Consider the following 20,269-nt stretch of genomic DNA (forward strand, 5'->3'; position numbering starts at 1 on the left):
GACATTTGCGCAACATGTAATCAAAACAGCATAAAGAAGCATCCAAAACACAATAATAGACCATAGGAATATGTATATATATATATATATATATATATATATATATATATATATCTCGTGTGGCATACCGAGGCGCTTAAAAAATAAGTGTATATGTCCAAATAGAGTCTGTGTTCTCTGTACATCCGAGACACATGTCTCTCAAAAAATTCAGCAGGAAATAAAACCTAGGCATCTACTGTGGTGGGTTATGCTCCCTGTAGCACACCACCACTCGTGTGACTCGCCTCAAAAGTCAGTGTACCCTAGCTATCACCCCTATTGTATGTATCTGGTACTCCATGGGGACCTCCTCGATCCCTCTATAATTAGGAATCCCCTCCGTCAGGCCCTCAAGATTTTGGGCCACCATCTCCACTGAACTGCGAACTGGGGGAGCCAAGGCCAGCTCTCTGATGCCCTGTGGATCCCTCTGTGCCTCTGGAGCTAGCCCCATAGGCCTCTCTGGTCCCACATCTGCAAGTACCATATAATATTAGGACATATGCATATTTTTTTTTTTAAAATATCATAAACGACAAAATACAAAATTATGTGATCAAGTGTTTTATCGCCATCATCCCACTGCTCACCAGTGGGCAGCTGCATGTTGGGGTCTCCACGGAAGTCTATACCAGCATATGGCTAGTCCTCGACAAAGATCGTTTGGTGATCCATCCACTCACGGAATAGTGTCCCCCATGACACTGGTCGTTTGCCACCCCCTCATGGCATAACATGCGCCCACCGTGTGATCCTGGTCTCCTGTGGTCTGGGCCTGTCCAAGTCCATATCTTGCAACTGTAGTATTGGCACCCACTCTAGCATGAGCGGGATCAAGATAAACCCGTAGCCAAACTGCTTCGCCTCCCCGCGGCGATAGTTGGTAAGCTGTCTTTTCATGTTGGCCGTCACTGCTTCCGCCCAGTTGAACATGGTCGGATTGAGGCAGTTAAGAGCCAACCAAAGTTGGGTCTTTGTTGCTTCGTGTTGGGCTTGGGAGCCTGCTGCCCTCGTCACCATGAATAGAACTACATGAAGAATCAAGTCTTCCACTATGGAAATTTTCACCTTCCTGCTTTTTGATTTGCGTGCCTGTGGGCACACTCATGCTATCAACATATCTAATGATTCACCCATGACCCGTTGGCCCTCTAGAATCAGCCTCTCACTGCGATGGGATAATCCAGTCAGGAAATATATGTCTATAGCATCGAACTCAATGTCTCTGCCATGGATAATGAATTTTCCGTTTGTTGGGTTCCAAGCACGAATTAGCAATTCTAGCAAATCCGGTTGAGCCCGAAGGTGCGGAGTGAGGAAAAACTTCAATAGCCCGCAAGCCCATAGAGCATTTCGGCACCCAACATCATTGAATGCTTCCTCATCATTGATATCATGAGTTCGTTCCTGCCAAACGAATGCCATGTTGCCCTGCATGATAAGAAAAATGGATTAGAGCTCGTTTTCTAAATTTAAATTCATAATTTACATGAAAATTTAATTTGATGTCGCCATCGCGACTGTTTTTTAAAACAGTCGCGATGGTGCAGAGTCAACGATTCATTTTTCTCGCTATCATTCGAGAGTACATCAGTTTCTCATGACGATCCTGGAGGTGCTACGTGTTATCACACTCGGTCGTCGCGGACCCGAGTGGCTTTTCCACGACGACCGAGAGGCGGATTCGGATTTGAAAAATCCGCCGACTACCACCTACCTAGCACCAAATTACGTGAAAAAACTACTAAAATGCAGCGCACAGAGAAATGTACTTACTTGGCAAAGGTTTTAGGACGAACCGTGGATGGATGAGGCTGGAATCAGCTTGAGAAGTTTGCTCAGGTTGGTGCTCCAAACGCTCAAAGGTAAAATGAACAGTGCAAATGGTAAAAACAAATGAATTACCCCCCCCCCCCCCCCCCTTTTTATAGTAATTTTTTGAAAAATTAAAAGATTAGACTTTAAAATGTGGGTTTTCTCCTTTTTATTGCATAGTTAAAAAAAGGTTTTTGGTTTTTAACTTTATTTCCACATATATTAATTGTTTATGTCGAATGGGTTTTACGTTTGACATGTTTTTGTGTAGAACTATAGGTGGCAAGTTCATGACGTGCTTGATCCATAAAGTCTTCTTTAACGCTCTTTTCCGACTTAAAAGACGGAAAGATAGCCGAGTTATTCCTTTTGACTCGTTAAAACAAAATAAGAGGCGGTCTGCTTTAAGCCCTTTTCCGACCATATAAACGCGAAAAGATTGTCGAGGTTTTGTCGTTTTAGGTTCGTTATTGGTTACGAAACGATGTGGTTTCGATCGCTTTTCTACTTTTTCCGGTCGGGATCACTAATCACGAAAAGTACTCCTTGAGTTCATAGTCAAGTGTTTCTCTCCATTATTGTTTTATACTTTTTCAGGCTCGAGAGACACAAATCTATGAAAAAGGACCCCCCTGGAGTTTTCTTTTTCATGTCTTTTTCAAACTCTCTAAACATGAAAAAGACTCTGAGTTTTTCCTATGTCAGACTCGTTAAACCCTGACGATGTTGGACTCGTCATCATGACGAGGCTCGAGCTTCTACTCCCTAGGGCTCGTTAAACTATTACTAGGTTTGATTCGGCCAAAAGTTGAACTTATATTACAAGCATATGTTATCCCCTTCAAGCTTGTTTTCAAAAATAATTGGGGTACTCACCAGCAATGGTGGGGGAAAATTTGGAAGTTGTCATTGATTACCTGTGGCAGCTACTCACTCTTGAACATTGACACTTTTGCTTCTTGTCGGGTTGGGATATCCATACATCGTCATTTGGCCTTCCAGGAGTTTTGGGTTTCCATTTAGCCTCATTCCATCTGATCTATGCCATCTCTATCAAGCCTCCGATTCCTTGGTACCTGAATGCTGCCACCCTCCGGAGTCGTGTCACCGACATGTTCAAGAGTATAATCCTTCTGCAGTTCACATCCTTACCGCCTCTTCTGATACTCTGTTTTGCCATCTACCACTTGTTCCTTATCTCGTGTCATTGATGGGGGAAACATTATGGCCCTCCTGCGATGGATCATCTCTTTTTGACATCAACTCATTATCCAGGAGACTGATCTAGAGATCCCCTTCGGTACCTTAGAGCTTGCATGCCTCAATATCAAGTTCTTCGCACCTAACAATCGACTTTCATCATTGGTCGTCGATTGGGTGATTCCGCGAATGTTCGACTTTAGCACATTCTTCACACTTCGTGGATTGTACTGGATACTACCTTGAGAGCCATTGGCATTATTGGTGGTTTCTCTCGTGCTTGTTAACGGTTTTCCTCATTGAACGGTAATCAAGTGACTTTCTATCATGCTCGACTTTAGCACCTTTATTCGCATGCTAGAATTTGTACTATGATTGGTTGGGTTTCAAGACCCCGAACTAAGATTACACATGTTTCGGGCTGCGTGGATTGGTTCGTGATTACATGACTCATTGATAGATGGCTGTGACCATACTTGAGTCTTCATGGATGGCTGTGACCATACCTTTATCATTATCATGATCTTACTAGCTGGATGGTTGCATCCATACCATAGACCTAGTTCATATGTCTTTTGGATGGTTGCGCCCATGCCTAGACTACATGTATTTCACTATCAGAGATCTCAGTGGTACTTGCATATGTAGATTCTTCCAGAAGATGTTCCAGCTAAGACAGTTTCGTAAAGAATTTCACCCCTCCCACTCTCTCGGGCTTCATAGTTTAGGGGGCATCTGTTAAACAGTAATTTGTCACTACCTTCACCCTAGTCCTTCTACTCTGTCATGTATCCAGTAAAACATGCTCATACTAGACAAGTGCTCTCTTATGTTGCCAATTGATCCACTTTTCCTAAGTTTTCTGCCTCATCACGACTATTAGCTAAATACATGCGATGAATAGCGATCATAATTAGTACAGTCGCGCTTCCATCGCGGGAGTACATCTGATTCCTGCGACGATCGGATTTCATGCTCCGCCATGAGTCTATTTGGTATCTTTTGTGATGTTTCGACTGCTTACATTGCCTATTTGCGATGTCAGTGCTAGATTTTAGTTATAAACTCACGACGATCCAGATTGGGCAAATTCGTTTCAACAATCAGCCTTCTAGATGTCTCTGGATCTGGTTGTTGGGTCAGATTGGGTCACCCTCCTCCCTCTGGCATGGTAGTTCCATCTTTCGTGCTGCTTGTCTTGAGGATAAGCTCCCTCTCCCTCATTTCATGGAGACTCCTTCTCCTATAAAATCACTCACCATTGCTATCATCTGCTAGTTCTTTTGGTTGCATAGTGATTCCACTGTTTTTGAGTTTGATAGATAGTTGGTGTGAGTGTGATAAGTGTGGGATTGCTTTATAGTTTGCAAGAATGTTTGGAGTGCCCTCAATCTTGTGTAAAACTTGTGAATGAGAGAGAGAGAGAGAGAGAGGTATTGCTATTTGGGAGACCCATCTTTGAGGGTGAATGCTTGGAGAAACACACTAGTTGGACCCTCTGAGAAGGCTTGCGACGTCAAGACCCGATTGTAAGCTTACTCTTGATTCATTATTAATACAATCAATGGTGATTTCCTATGTCTTGTATGTAATTTACTTGATAGCTCATGACTTCTTGACTTTTTGAGTAAATAGATCATTCTTGTTTCCTGGTTATGTGCTTTGTCATTGTCTTGTGTTGTTTCAAGTCAATTACTCTCTAAGGAGAAGGAAACAGAAGCTGGAGCAGCACAACGGAACTTCATCAACCACCGGTTTGAGGTATGCCTCCAACGATGACTATTTAAGGGAATCAATTGTTGTTTTGTCCTTGCTGTGACTAGACCCACTATAGGGCAAGAGGGGTTGCCTTTTTTCGCAGAGGGAACAATTTCCTGCATCACAAGGGTCTTCTTGTTTAGGGCCCTGTAGTCAATGCACATCCTCAAAGTACCATCCTTCACAGAAGAAGCAAAAGGACTTGTGCTCGATCGAATGTGCCCAAGAGCCAGAAACTCCTAGATAGCCCACTCAATCTCATCCTGATAGGCCTTGGGGTGCCTATAGGGGGTGGTGATCACTGCTTGTATGCTCTGCTTAAGCTCGATAGTGTGCTCAAACCCCCGATCCGGTGGCTATCCTGGTGGAATCTCCCCAAACACTATGGCATACTGATCAAGGATGGACTGTATCTCTGGATGTACCATCTGCCTTGTAGTCCCTACCTCTGATGCATGCAGCTCCACTGCCCACTCTATGTCTCCCTTCTGAAAGACTGCCTCCATCTGATGAGCCGAAATAGTCTGAGGTGGATATGTGTGCTGTCCCTATATCTTCTCATGCCTCCCTGTCTTCTCATCATCCCACTCCATCTCTAGGGTCTTCCAATCTGTCGTGACCTTCCCTAGAGTGATAAGCCATTGAACACCTAGTATCATGTTGATGTTTGGAATATCAACCACGAAAAAGTGGTCAGTGAATGTGTAGGTGCCCATCATCACTGAAAGCTCTGGAACATAACGAGCACACGTCATGTTCTGATCTCCTGGGACCAAGACTGAAAACCCATCGAAGCTCTTCGTTTGTATACCTCTCTGCTCAACCATCTGTGCATCGATGAAGTTGTGAGTCACCCCATTGTCAACCAAAACTGATACTCACTAGCCATGTACTGTCCCTCATACATGTAGCGTCAGATACTTGGGAACTCCTTGCAATGCTGCAAGGGCCCCTCCGATGGGTGCAAAATATGCACCACCTACTGCTAGCGGTGGAGATGGTAAAGGTCCCTATATGGCATGGCTATCTCCTACCTTCACATCATCCTCGTCATCCTCTTCTCCACTACTCTCAGAGAAGACCTCAATGAAGTGTGCCTTGCCAGTAGCACATCTATTTCCTAGTGCCCACGGCTCCTGACAGGTGAAGCACAACTGCTTCTTCTTCAACTCCCTCCTGGCATCGTCGTCAATCTATACTCATCCTGGATTCCCCTTTGGAGGTGGAATCCTAACATCCTTCCCCTTAGACTGAAAATCCTGTCTCTAGGGGTAAGGTGTCCGGGTCTTGGGTAAGACATCCTGTAAATCCCAGGTCCTGCTGATAGCGTCCTGGAGTGTGGCTAGTCTAGTGGATCGGTATAAACCCGGAAGTGGCTCTACTAACCCCTCAACATACATATAGACCCTTCGCGCCGTGGATAGGTCTGGCACCATCATGGAGACCCTCAAGAAATTTGCAATGTAGGTCTCTGGGTTCCCTGTCTATTTGAGCCTCGTCAGCTCAACAAAATGCTGCTCGATATCCCTCCAATCAAATCGCTCCATCAATCTCCTGGTAAACTCAACATATGTCGTCACTGTTGAGTGCCCGAGTGTAACCATCCCATGAAACCACCAATCCAGGGCCTCACCATCCAAATGTAATGTTGCCACCTTGATGGCCTCTGTCTCTGACATCTGGTTAAGCTGGAAATAAATGTCCAGCTTCTCCACCCAAGACTTAGCCGAACTGTTTGATGAACCATCAAACGTAGGTAAGTGGAATCTACTCACTGCACGGTGGGTGTCACCATCATGGTAATTCCAGTACCCTCTGTGATGGTCGCGAGGTCTACTATGCTACTGGAGCTGAACAAAATCTCTGAATGAGAGGGCTTCCCTGAACTCTTGCCCATAGGCCTCGTACTCTGCAAAATAATCGCCCATATGTTCGGGCTCTGCCTCCTATTGGGCTACGGCCCCCGTGTTTGCTCCTAAGAAAGTGGGCATGGTAGAGTGTTATGGAGTAGTAAAAAGGTATGTTTTTGATGATCATTTCAGTAACTTTTCAGTAGAACTTGCAAACCTTTTTGCATCATGAACTTGGAAAACGATAAAGAATTATAACAAAACATGTGAGATTAATATGCAAGACTAAAACACTGACAATTGTCATTTCCTCATGCAGGAAGGGGTGAAAACGAGGAGTTTTTGTTCCAAAGGAAAGGACAAGGACGAGGTAACCGCTGTCCCTTTGACGGGAAACCGAATGCAAACAAGGCTAAGCAGATCAAAGCAAATCGGCCCTGAAAAGGAGGCGAAGACACCAGCTTGGCACAGGAGGGAAAAGAGATGATTAAGGATTAACGGTTCGGCGAATCCCTCAAGATCCTTGATCCTGAGGGATCGCTGTTTTATCTATTTTTATACTTAGACATCTCTGCCGTCACCCTTATAAAAGGGACAACATTGTTAGCTCGGGGAGAGTTAGACATGATTATGCTTTTATGTAATTTCTGTTAAGATCACAACTTTGATCATCGAGTCTCGATAAGAATTGGTTTACTGTAATCTTACTTCATGCATTAATACAAACTTGGTGATTACTTCATCTCTGAGTCTGGATTAACCTAAAGCAGTGTACCCCTGGAGGCTAAGGGCCCGGCCCTGGAGGACACTTGCTCCTGTATTATTACGACTTGATTTCTGCGTAGTTTGCTTATCGTCGTTATTCGGTAATCTGATATGCTTTATAAGTTTACATCACATGCTCTGTTATGTTTAATTCATTAAGATTTCTACAGATAGAACTATTGTATTGACTCTGCACCATATTACTATTCCTTTCAGAGTTGATTGAGTATTACTAGTCTTAACAGAATACTGTTACTATCTCATTACAGAGTTTTTGTGCTGTGCATCTGTTCATTCACGTTACAGAATTTATCTTGGGAGTTATGTTCTTTACGATTGTTGAATTGATGAACGATGCTGTTCTATTTTGAAATGCAGTCATATTCCCTCTAACTAAGATTGATATTTGGATCAGATTACTATTTAAGTGTGCTTTGTGCGTATATGGCTTTCAAGCGCTGTTCTATAACTTATCAGTAATCAGTGATGTTCCATTGGTGTGTGCTGTTCGATTTGCCTTAAGAGTGAAAGATTGTTGTTTGATTATGATTAATGCATTTGATTTGGTAGATTAAGTTTGCTACTGCTCGCGAGACTTAGTTTCTGATTCTATTTCATAGCTGCTGTTCCATTTAAGAATTGTTGTTCCATTGCAGACTTGCTGTTCGATTTCTTATTTGCTGTTCCATTTTCTTATCTGCCATTCCATTTGCTGGTGTTTGTTATTTTGGTGTGGGAGACGATCTAAGGCTGTAGTGAGCCTTGGCATTTACTATCTGGCTCCCAGATCCACGGTCTGTTCTCTAATTTCCTTTTCCATCAGTTTCCAAAGGGATGGGTTATTGCTACCGAACCCTTGACTGATAAGTTGCCTAGTCTTTTGAGTGTGTGATTTACTCTTTTGGAGTAGCTTAGTTGTAGACAAGCATCCATTTACTCTTGTATTTCTGAACACTGTACTACTAGCATTACTCTGGCAAATGATAGCCTCAGACTGAGACACTCTTTGAAATAAAAAAATGCTCCTGGATTGACATATTAATGTGAGGTAATTAGAGGTGAAAGAGACCCTTTTTATAGATCTACATTTTGGCGCCGTTGCCGGGGAATGAGTGTAGCCATTTGTCCTTTTTTTCAGAGTAGTGTACGAACCTGCTAGGGAAGAGTTGGATTTTAAAAACGAAAGGTAAGAACCTACGTACGGAGCATGTAAAAGCGCTGCTCCTCTATCTGCTTTCCTAACAGATTTGTTGTTTCTTTGTTTGAATAGAATTTAGTAGTTCATTTGAGTGTATGACTAAGTAGAAAAAACCAGAAAAAAATACCAAACATCTACCCAAGCCAGAAAAAGATAAGGGGCCGGTGACCCTTGGCCGAACGACCTTCATAAATGAAATATACAAGAAAACAGAGTCTCAACCATCAGTAGGACCCAGGAAAATCATTTCTAAACTGCCTACTAGTTCCCTTCAGGCCATAGGATCATCATCTGTAGCCTTTGCTGAGGTGCATAGTCAAACTGAAGAGCAAGACTTTCAGGAGATTGAAAATTCTACTCCAGAACTATTGCAGGAAGGAAATTTCAGCAATCTTTGTGAAGGAGAAGGAGAAACAGGTGAGACCGAGGAACCAAGATCTCATATTGGAACAAATCAGCCATTAAACAACCCAGACAAGGGGAGCGCTGCAAAAATCATTGTTGAAGGAACCCAATCTCCTCAGACATCAGGCATTCTCATTATCCCAGATAAAGGAAGTTCTATTAAAACTATTCCTGTCAAAGCCATTCCCTCTCAACCTAGGAATACCCTCCTAGATATCCCAGAAGGTTATTGGCATATATTCGACCCTATGGCTCAAAATCAGCCAAACACTCAAACCTCTACATTACAATACCCTATAGTGGATTCTGCAGCAAATGCGCCTATGAAAGCAATCCCTCTTCAACATATCCCTACATTTCACGGTCTCACATCAGAAGACTCGGATGCATTTTTATTTGAATTTGATGTGTTGTGCAGGGGATATGATTACACCACCGACCCCCAAAAACTGAAACTATTTCCCTCTACATTAAAAGGGGCTGCTTTAAGATGGTTTATGGGATTAGGTGGCGGGGTTATAAATAACTGGGATCAAATGAAAGAATCTTTCCTAAAAAAATATCAGGATTATTGCAGGTCTAGAGAACTAAAGGACGAAATATTCTAGATGACAGCTAGACCGAATGAAACATCAGAGGAGTATGTGGAACATTTCCAGTATAATCTACAAAGATCTCCTTATGCATCACTACCTTTACCTGATAATGTGTTAAAAACTGCATTGATAACGGGCAGGAAGGAACAATGGATCGAAACATTAAACATCATGGGAAAAGGGTATATTTATCAAGAGAATTTTGCTGACATTATTGATTTGTGTATCAGGAGCTCGAGAGGCAGCACAAGAGTAAAACCGACAGAACATGATCGGTTTGTAAGTGATAATAAAATTTCAACAGAAGGAGTAACACGGGTAGAAATTGGAAATTTATTGGAAAATTTTAAAACTGATATTCTGGGGACACTAACTACACAACTTGATATTATGCAGGCTAAACAGAAGAAAATGGAGGCAGAACAGAATTTGGCAATCTTCTGCCCCTGATGCAGGAAAAAGCATAGTCACAAAGAGTGTCCACTGGATACAGTCCAAACATGCGCCATCTGTACAAAGGATCACCTTACGGAGAGCTGCCCCTCACTTCCTGGATTGAAGGTGGTATATAAAGAAGTGGAAGAAGAACCAGAATCAGTGTATTTGATCAACCAGCGCCGTCAGTGGCAGCCGAGACAATCTGGTATGTTTTCAGACCCAACTTCTTCTTTTCAGCCTCCACAATATAATGCTCAACAATATAATATGTGGCAAAGTCAATCCCAACCTCCGTTTCCAAACTGGTCACCACAGTCGTTTCCTTCTTCAAACCCGTGGCTGAATCAGGCAAGCCAATCTGGTTGGCCGAATTTCCCTTATACTCCACCATATTGGCAAGGTAACCCATATTCTCCACAATGGACTCCCCCTACTTCACAAAGTTCAGCCTGGCAGACAAACTGGCAGAGACCGATGCATCAGCCAGTAGGAACTATTCCACTCCCTCAACCTACACTGCCAGCCTTACAACAGAATCCCCAGTCTAATCTGAGACCGCAACTCCCAGCCCAACCCAACCCCAATCCAAATAACAGACCGGTCCAATCTCTCCAAATTATAGAAACACCAGAAATAGGAGCTGATCTAAGGGAGTGCAATGATCTTCAGTTAAGATCTGGGCGTATTATTGAAACCGAGGGAGATAAGACAATTCAGATTGAAGACCAGTTACCCAGAGAACATCTGTCACAACAAGAGGATGTGAATAAACAACAAACTCATAACCAAGCAACCACATCCTCTCCTCCGTTCCCAGAACGATTAGTCATACCTCGACCTATACAATATCCTGACTTTGACATTTTGGGAGAATTACAAAACCTGTACATAAAAATTCCATTCCTCCAAGCCATTCAAGACATCCCCATATACGCAAAAACTATCAAAGAATTGTGCATAAAGAAACCAAGGAGGAATATAACAAATAATTCAAGAGTCCAAGTAGTCGGCACTTTATCTGACTTACTATTAGGGAAAGAAACACCCATTAAATATGAAGACCCAGGAAATCCAATTGTAACTGTTCAAATTTATGGTCAGACCCTGTCTAATGCCTTAGTTGATCTAGGAGCTGCAATTAATATCTTAACAACCACTACTTGCCAAAAGCTAGGCATTACATCGATAGAACCCACCTCTACCTTGCTAGAATTGGCTGACCGATCTGTGGTTAGGCCGGAGGGTACTCTACATGATGTCATGGTCTCTGTTGATTCTTGGGAATATCCAACCGATTTCCTAATAATACCCAAAACCTGACTTGATGGACACCCGCTGATTTTAGGTAGACCTTGGATTGCTACTTTCGATGCTTACATTGGCTGCCGGCAAGGAAATATGACCATAACCAAAGGACCAAATATCAAGAATTTAGTTCTATATCCTCTAGCGCAGCCAAGTGTCACAATAATCAAAACTAATAAGAACCCTGTATCATACCTTACTGATAACATTAGATCTCCATTAACTATACAAGAGGCACTTGATTTTAAAGACCAAACAGAAGATGATGCCATTAATAATTTTATTAGTCAAACTAGATCCTGCACACAGTGTCACATGATAGAAGCAGCATTTGATAATGAATTAGAAGAAGATCCTCTGAAAGATACACATGATCAAACAATACCTGTTACTTCTGTTGCAAATAGTAAAATTGTGGAAATTGAACCGGGAAAAACCTTAAATATTAATGCCAACCTCACACCTGAACAAGAAATGAAGCTCATCCAGTTGCTAACAAAATATAAAGAAGCATTTGCATGGGATTACCCTGATATGAAAGGAATTGACCCCCAATTATGTACACACCACATTTATATAGAAAAGGATGCCAGACCTGTTCGTCAACCTCAAAGGAGACTTAATCCTCATCTAAAAGATGTGGTAAAAGCTGAACTTCAAAAACTTTTAGATGTCAATCTTATTTATCCTATTTTTGATAGTAAATGGGTCTCTCCGCTTGTGGTGGTACCAAAAAATAATGGGAAATGGAGAATCTGTGTGGATTACAGGGAGCTAAATAAAGCAACACAAACATACCACTTCCCTCTCCCATTCATAGACCAAGTCTTAGATACTTTAGCAGGAAAGAAATTCTTTTCTTTCCTGGATGGCTTCAGTGTATATAATCAGATTCAGATTGCCCCTGAAGACCAAGACAAAACTACTTTTACTTGTCCTTGGGGAACATTTGCCTATCGAGTTCTACCTTTTGGCTTATGCAATGCTCCTGCCACATTCCAAAGGGCTATCCTTAGTATTTTTGCAGATTTAATAAATGATGGACTTGAAGTATACATGGATGAATTTACACCATATGGAGATGATTTTGATCCAGCATTGGACACCCTAGAAAAAGTCCTACAACGCTGCATTGCTACCAGGCTTTGCTTAAGCCACGAAGAATGTTATATGATGATGACTGAAGGACTTATCCTAGGACACTATGTTTCAGCAGCTGGCATTCAGGTAGACCCGACCAAAATCCAAATACTTTTGCTTATTCCCACTCCTACTACTCAAACAGAGGTACGTAGTTTTCTTGGATTTTCTGGTTATTATAGGCGATTTATAGAACATTATTCGCACATTGCTGCACCTCTATATGCACTAACTGGTAACGTTGATTTTCTTTAGACAGAAAAATGTGAACATGCTTTCAAGGATCTGAAGAAGCTCGTATCCACAGCCCCAGTCCTTCGAGGACCAAATTGGGATTTTCCATTCCAGATATCATCTGATGCCTCAGACACAGCCATTGGAGTAGTCCTTGGGTAGGAAGAGGATAAAAAACCATATGATATTTATTACATCAGCAAAAATTTATCCCCTGCTGAATTAAATTACACTGTTATTGAAAAAGAGTTCCTAGCTGTAATACATGCTGTCAATAAGTTTAGACATTACATTACTGGATATCCTATTATCTTGTATACAGATCATTCTGCCATAAAATATTTAGCAAATAAGCCCGTCACAAATGGCAGAATAACTAGATGGCTGATTCTATTGCAGGAATTTGATATCACAATCAAGGATCGACCTGGCAAAGAAAACCCTGTAGCCGATTTTCTCTCAAGAATGCCAAAGCCAATCGATGCAGCAGCAGTTGAAGATCAATTTCCGGACGAGCATCTATTTGCTGTTGCTGTTCAAACACCCTGGTATGCTGATGTTGCCAATTACCTCGCAGTAGGTAAATTACCAAAACACCTAACCCCTAATGAGCGGAAGCAGATTGTTCAGAAGAGTGCTCGATTCTCGTGGATCGGGGGCTATTTGTTTCACACAGGGGCAGACATGCATATCAGGAGATGCGTTCGAGAAGATGAAATCTTTGACATTTTAAAAGCCTGTCATGATGGACCATGTGGTGGACATTTCGCTGAGCGCAGAACTAGACATAAGGTGCTGCAGACAGGGTATTACTGGCCCACGATTTTCAAAGATGCAAAGAAATTTGTCCAAGCCTGTGACAGCTGCCAGCGAGCAGGACGTCCTGGTCAATCTGATGAGATGCCTCTGAAACCACAGTTAGTCATTGAACCATTCGAGCGATGGGCTCTTGATTTCGTTGGACCTATCAACCCATCATCAAACCAGAAAACATATATTTTGGTGGCAACAGAATATGTCACCAAGTGGGTTGAAGCAGAAGCATTGCCTAGAGCTACAGAGGACTCTGTCATACAGTTCCTGTTCCATCTATTTGTACGTTATGGCCTTCCAAGAGAAATAATTACAGACGGTGGACCACAGTTTGCTGGGAACAGATTAGCTGCAACACTCAACAATTATCACGTCCAGCATAAAATCACTACTCCATACCACCCACAGGCGAATGGACAGGTAGAAAGCAGCAATAAAATAATAGAAGCAATTTTAACAAAAACCATTGCATCCCATAGACGTGATTGGGCTGCCAGACTACCTGAAGCACTCTGGGCTTACAAAACAACATGGAGAAGCACCACTGGTTACTCACCTTATCAATTAGTGTTTGGAAAACAACCCATTTTTCCTATAGAATTCGAAATCCAAACATTACGGACAGCACAAGAAGTTGGCTTAGATCTAAGCGAGGCACAGATTAATCGATTGCAGCAAATCAATGAGTTGGACGAAATTAGGCTCTCTGCACTTCAAAATACTTCCCTGATCCAACAACAGCGAGCTAAATGGCATGATGCTCTCATTAAAAACAAAGTCTTCCACGAGGGAGACTGGACTCTGTTGTACGACTCCAGGTTTCAGGATTTCCCTGGGAAACTCCAGACTCGTTGATTGGGACCATACAAAATCCAGAAGGTACACGACAATGAGACCCTTACTCTAATCACTATTGAAGGTTTTGGATATGCCTTCAAGGCAAATGGCCACCGAGTTCGCCTCTATCGCAAACCACTCACTCGGGAGTCCTTTTGCCAGCAACTACGCCGAGACTCTGATATGGAGATTCTGGGGGAGGAAGAGAAGTCTTCCTCACCTATAATTCATTAAGGAATTCATTTCTTTTTACAATTTGTACATAAGTTCTTCTTTTCTTTTGAATCATTTTTTTCTACATATTTTTGAATTAATGTTTTGCTGTTCCTTTTTTTTAAAAGAACAACATTTTCTTCCGGCTGTTCCTGTTTCAAAAAGAGAAAATTCCGTTGGATCAGTCGTCATCTTGTTGTAATTAGGATATTTTTCTTTATTTTTGTGTGTTTTGTTATTCCTTTTCCAAAGGAACAACATTCTTGATTTTGTGTTGTTCCTTTTCCAAAGGAACGACATTTGCCTGTTCTGCTGTTCCTTTTCTAAAGGAACAACAATTCGATTTTTTCTATTCCTTTTTCAAAGGAACGACATATTTGTGTGTTTTGCTGTTCCTTTTCCAAAGGAACAACATGTTCGATTTTCGTTGTTCCTTTTCCAAGGGAACAACATTTTTGATTTATGTTGTTCCTTTTTCAAAAGGAACGACATTTCCGCGTGTTCGTTGTTCCTTTTCCAAAGGAACAACATATTTTTGATTTCTGCTGTTCCTTTTTCAAAAGGAACGGCATTTCCGTGTGTTTGTTGTTCCTTTTCCAAAGGAACAACATATTTTTTATTTCTGCTGTTCCTTTTTCAAAAGGAACGACATTTCCGTGTGTTTGCTGTTCCTTTTCCAAAGGAACAACATATTTTTGATTTTGCTGTTCCTTTTTCAAAAGGAATGGAATTTCCGTGTGTTTGCTGTTCGTTTTCCAAAAGAACAGCATATTTTTGATTTTGTTGTTACTTTTTCAAAGGAACGGCATTGGAATGTTCTGCTGTTCCTTTTTCAAAGGAATGGCATTTGCATTTTCTGCTATTTGAGGTCTCTTGTTGGCCCTTTCTCCAAAAGAAACACCACTTGCATGCTTTTCCTCTCCTTATGAAGCAACTTGTCCCTTTTGCCAATCTAAATTAAGGATGCTTATTGCTCCTGTTCTTTCAAGTCTTTTAGAATACAATTATGCATTTATGCAATGGATACAAAACCTCAACATACTGAAATCAGCTAATCATAAATCGCTATCTTTATAAGGCTCTGTATTGGTAAGAGGACAAAAGGAAGGACACACTTATTTATCATCTTCTGCTGTCATTGTTCTACTAATTCTACTATGATTGTTCATCTTCATCATGACGACCCTTTTTTTCATCCTCTTTGATTATTATTTAGGAATAAGAGCAAAGGGTTTATATCTTCCTATTGAGATGTTAAGACTTCTTCCACCATTCCTACTCTTAAGGAGTGTTGAACCACCCCTTGTGTATAAAAAAGGGAAGGTATTTTGTGAAAAAGAAAGAAAAAAGTAAACATGACTTATAAGTTGTCAAATGCAGGATAGGGGGTCTCATCAAGAGCCAGCCTACCATGATCATGAGGACGAAAGCGAAGTGGCATTCCCACTATGGCCACCACACCAGGGATATGGTCCAAAAGGTATATCAAATAAACAACCCTTGGAACAGGAGGTCTCATCACGAGCCGGCCTGCCCACTTTTCGCTCCTTCCTCGTGAATGGCATTATGGTCAACTGGTTACCAAGCCAGCATGATGGCCTACATTTTGACATTACATTCCCTAAAGTATACACAGTGGATCATGGTTCCATGGGTGAAATAAACAACTCTGCCAAGGTTATGGACACCTGTCGGCAGCAGAGCACTGTTAATGGTATCGAAGTCACATTATTTACACCAATAGGTGAGTTATTAACACCCTTCTGTTTCTTACACCTTAGTAATTAATCATATATCATTTCCCGAATTATATAGCGCATGCAAATCTATTATCACCAATCATGGTAGAGTAATTGACAATGACTGCAGGAGATTTAGAAAGTACGACAGATGTCCTCTCCTCTCAACCTCGCATCATATCACAACAACCTCTTACGTAATATGCGATCCAACTCTACGCCTCGATTTCAGTAATTTGTTGTTTTTCTAAACATGGCATATTTTTATACGATGTTCCTTTATGACTCTGTTTTAGAACGGGCGCTGCTCCTTTATTTGATGGCTGGGACAGCCTATCACATTGCGGGGGGAGGGGGGGGGGAGGTTAACCTCATTATTCCCTGGATTACGTGTCAGCTCACTATTCGGGAAAGTTGTGTACTAGGGTATGGCATGGCTTAACGGCATGCTATTTTTATTTTTGTTACACGAATTGCTGTTCATAAGCCATTTCTGTTGTATACTCTGTTTTTTTCAAACAAGTCTTGCGTCTATTACCCTCTCTGTGTTTCAACAGCACGAACAGCTGCTGTTCCATTGAGAATTCACAGTGAAACCATGGGAGGAAGAGCGATCCGGAGGGAACCGCAGGTGTTGACAGTCTCCGCTGCTGCCCGGGAAATCCTGGCAAGAGCAGGGTGGCTGACTTATCTCAACCGCTTGCAGGAGTCTAACGAGATAGTGGCAATTGAATTCCTGCAGAATTTGCAGGAGGATTACTCCACAGTGAGGGGGAGACAGATAACAGTCACCGATGACATAATCGCAGAAGTCTCAGGACTACCAGCCACCGGACCTGTATGGACGTTAAAAAAGGAGAGATTACAGAAGATTATAGAAATCTTCCAGGACGAAGGCCAGAGCTTGGCAATTAAAGGAAAGGGAGTTCTGCCAGCAACGCTAGGAGAGCCCTGGGCAGAATTGGCAAGGACCGTGCAAAGCTACATCACCTGCGAGGGTAGAAAAGACGTGGTAAGACCACGACATCTTAAACTCTTAGCTGTTCTAAAACAGAAATGCTCTGTAAATTTACCTGCACTTTTGAATTCGTTACTTCATGACGTTGCATGGAGCTTAAAAAAGGCACAACATGTAGAGTCAGTTGTTAGTCATCATGGGTTAATTCGGTTAATTGTCAGTCATAGCCTCACCCAGCAACAGAGCAGCTGGGAAGAGCTAATTGCAATGATAGATGGGGGGTTGACAGCACCATCCCCAAAACGTAAGCATGCCACTAGTACACCTGAGCGTCCAGAAAAAACATAGAGAATTAGCAAAACAGAAACATGTCACTAGTACACCTGAGCATCCAGAAAAACGCAGAAAATTAGCAAAACAGAAACATGTCACTAGTACATCCGAGCATCCAGAAAAACACAAGAATCGACAAAGCGTAAGCATGCCACCGGTACACCTGAACAGCTAGAAAAATGCAGGAAATCGGTTCGATTAGCCCGAATACAAGGGAGGCTGGAAAAGCTCCAGGAAAACACCAGCCGGTGAGTAGAAATTGAAGATGAGCAACCCTCACGGCCAGAAGAAGAGGCCGAGCAATCTGAAGGAGAAGAGAAAGAAGAGGCCGAGCAATCTGAAGAAGAAAATGAGGAAGGAGCCGAGCAGTCTGAAACAGAAGCTGAGCATTTTGAAACAGAAGCCGAACAATCCAAGCAGGAGGAGGAAATGGAACAGCAGGAAGGTAGCCCATTGCAGGACCCAGTGGGAGAAGACGAATTGGCCGCAGTCTTGGCCAATATGGGTGAATATGGCCAACCTTCCAGTCCGTCAGACCTCCATGACAAACCCCAGGAGGAAAATGCACCTGAAAAACCACATGCAAAAGAGGCAGAAGAAGAAAATCTGCCTGTTCATGATAAAGAAACAATAGGAGATACTGAACAGGAACAATCCGTTCCTAACCAGAAGACACCGGAAGAAATTCTGGAGGAAGTAGGGGCAGAAAAAGAAGTTGCCCAAGAATTGACAGAACCAGTTAGGGTTCCTACCCCAGAACAGCCAGAGCAGAACAATGAAGAAACACCCCAGAAGGAAGATCCAGGGACTAGTCACAGTCCAGGCCACAGTGAACGGCCTGCTGTTCCTTCTAACGAAATTTTGGAAATTAAAGAATTGTGAAAGGAACAGCAGAGATTATTGAGCATAATAGCCCAGCTCCACCAGCAGATTAGGATCCTGAAAGCAAGGCAGAGGGTAAAAAGGACTTCAGGAAAGAAAAAGGTGACCACTCCAGCAAAACCCTACAAGCAAGAGGCGGAGGATCAAAATTCGTCCTGCTGATCAAAACCCTGTCGAAAACCCAGTTGTTGTTCCAAATGATGCTGAGGAACAGACTGCTATTCCATTTGAAAAGGAACAACAACAGACTGATATTCACGTTAAAATAGAAATGGATGATATGATGACTTGTGATAAGGAAATTCAGACGGAGGCACCACTTTCAGGAGTGATAAGGGTTCTGAACTCAAAGCAACGCAATAAGAAAGTTCAGGTAAAACTCCCGGCCTCCACTGCTGCATGGAGAAGAGATCCAAAAACAGTAACCTTGCGCAAGGGGTTGAAGCAAGCTCAGCAAGAAGCAGAAAAGCTTAGAGAGCAAACGGTCCCTCGCGAAAAGTATGAAGAGCTACAGCAGCAACTTAGGAACGTCAATCAATCCGAAAGCCAGGCTTTTGAAGGTTGGCGGAAGGAACAAGAGAAAGTTGCAAAGGTAACTCGTAGGCTAGATATTGTTATCAAGCAGATGGATACCTTGTGTTCTTTATACAATGACATCTTAGCATGTAGGGCCCCTGCCAAAAACTATGCCCTGTTTTTACTGGAACGGTATTTGCAATTAAAAATAAAAGCTATTAAAGCAGGTGCTCCCATACAAATTAACACTGTCAATGATTTTATAGATTGCTGTAAACACTACAGGGTAAAAGTCCAAAGACTGCTGTGTGAGTTCTATTTACATAACCTTGTACTAGACCAGGAGACTGAGCTGAACCCTGGCCCCTTTGTTGGAGACATCCAATTGCAGGCATTCATCTCATTTGGGGTTAATCAGATTAAATGGCTCAAAGCCTATAATACTTTCCAGAGGCAAGAAAATGGCTTAGATTTGTGGGTAAGGGTTGAGCCTAGGAACCCAGTACAGTTGTGGAAAGCACATAGAAACCTCATGAAGACTCCGGGTGTCATTGAAACATTAGGACCCATGCATGAGGCACTCATTCGACAGGGATTAGAATACTTTATTTCTATCAAAGACCTTGCCATTGATGCAGCTAAATTTCGGTATCAAATCTCTAATCCGAATATCCAGCTCAGGGAACCGTTTAAGTATGAAAATTTTAAATTAGCTGCCAATCGTTTGCACCTTTATGGCGAAAGAATTTTGAGAGCAGGGCCATCCTGGTTAGGATATAGGTTCCGGAGTCCAATTATTTGGCACCCTGCACCCGGATACCAAGCCCTCTATGAGATGCCTAAGGGTCAGACCAGCCATTTCTTTGACTACCTAGTTACTCATCATGGCTGTAGGCCTCCGCATGAGATTCCATCTCCAGCCTATTCTCTCACTACCTTGCATGTCAACTACAACGTTTTCATGAGGACATGAAATAAGGTAAGCAGGGGGGTGTGTGGAGTACTAAAAAGGTATGTTTTTGATGATCATTTCAGTAAATTTTCAGTAGAACTTGCAAACCTTTTTGCATCATGAACTTGGAAAATGATAAAGAATTATAACAAAACATGTGAGATTAATATGCAAGACTAAAACGCTGACAATTGTCATTTCCTCATGCAGGAAGGGGTGAAAACGAGGAGTTGTTGTTCCAAAGGAAAGGACAAGGACGAGGTAACCACTGTCCCTTTGA

The sequence above is a fragment of the Pinus tabuliformis genome, chromosome 7 (assembly GCF_031772625.1).
Source record: "Pinus tabuliformis cultivar Carrire ecotype Pingquan chromosome 7, CPIR1, whole genome shotgun sequence".
Lineage (NCBI taxonomy): Eukaryota > Viridiplantae > Streptophyta > Pinopsida > Pinales > Pinaceae > Pinus > Pinus tabuliformis.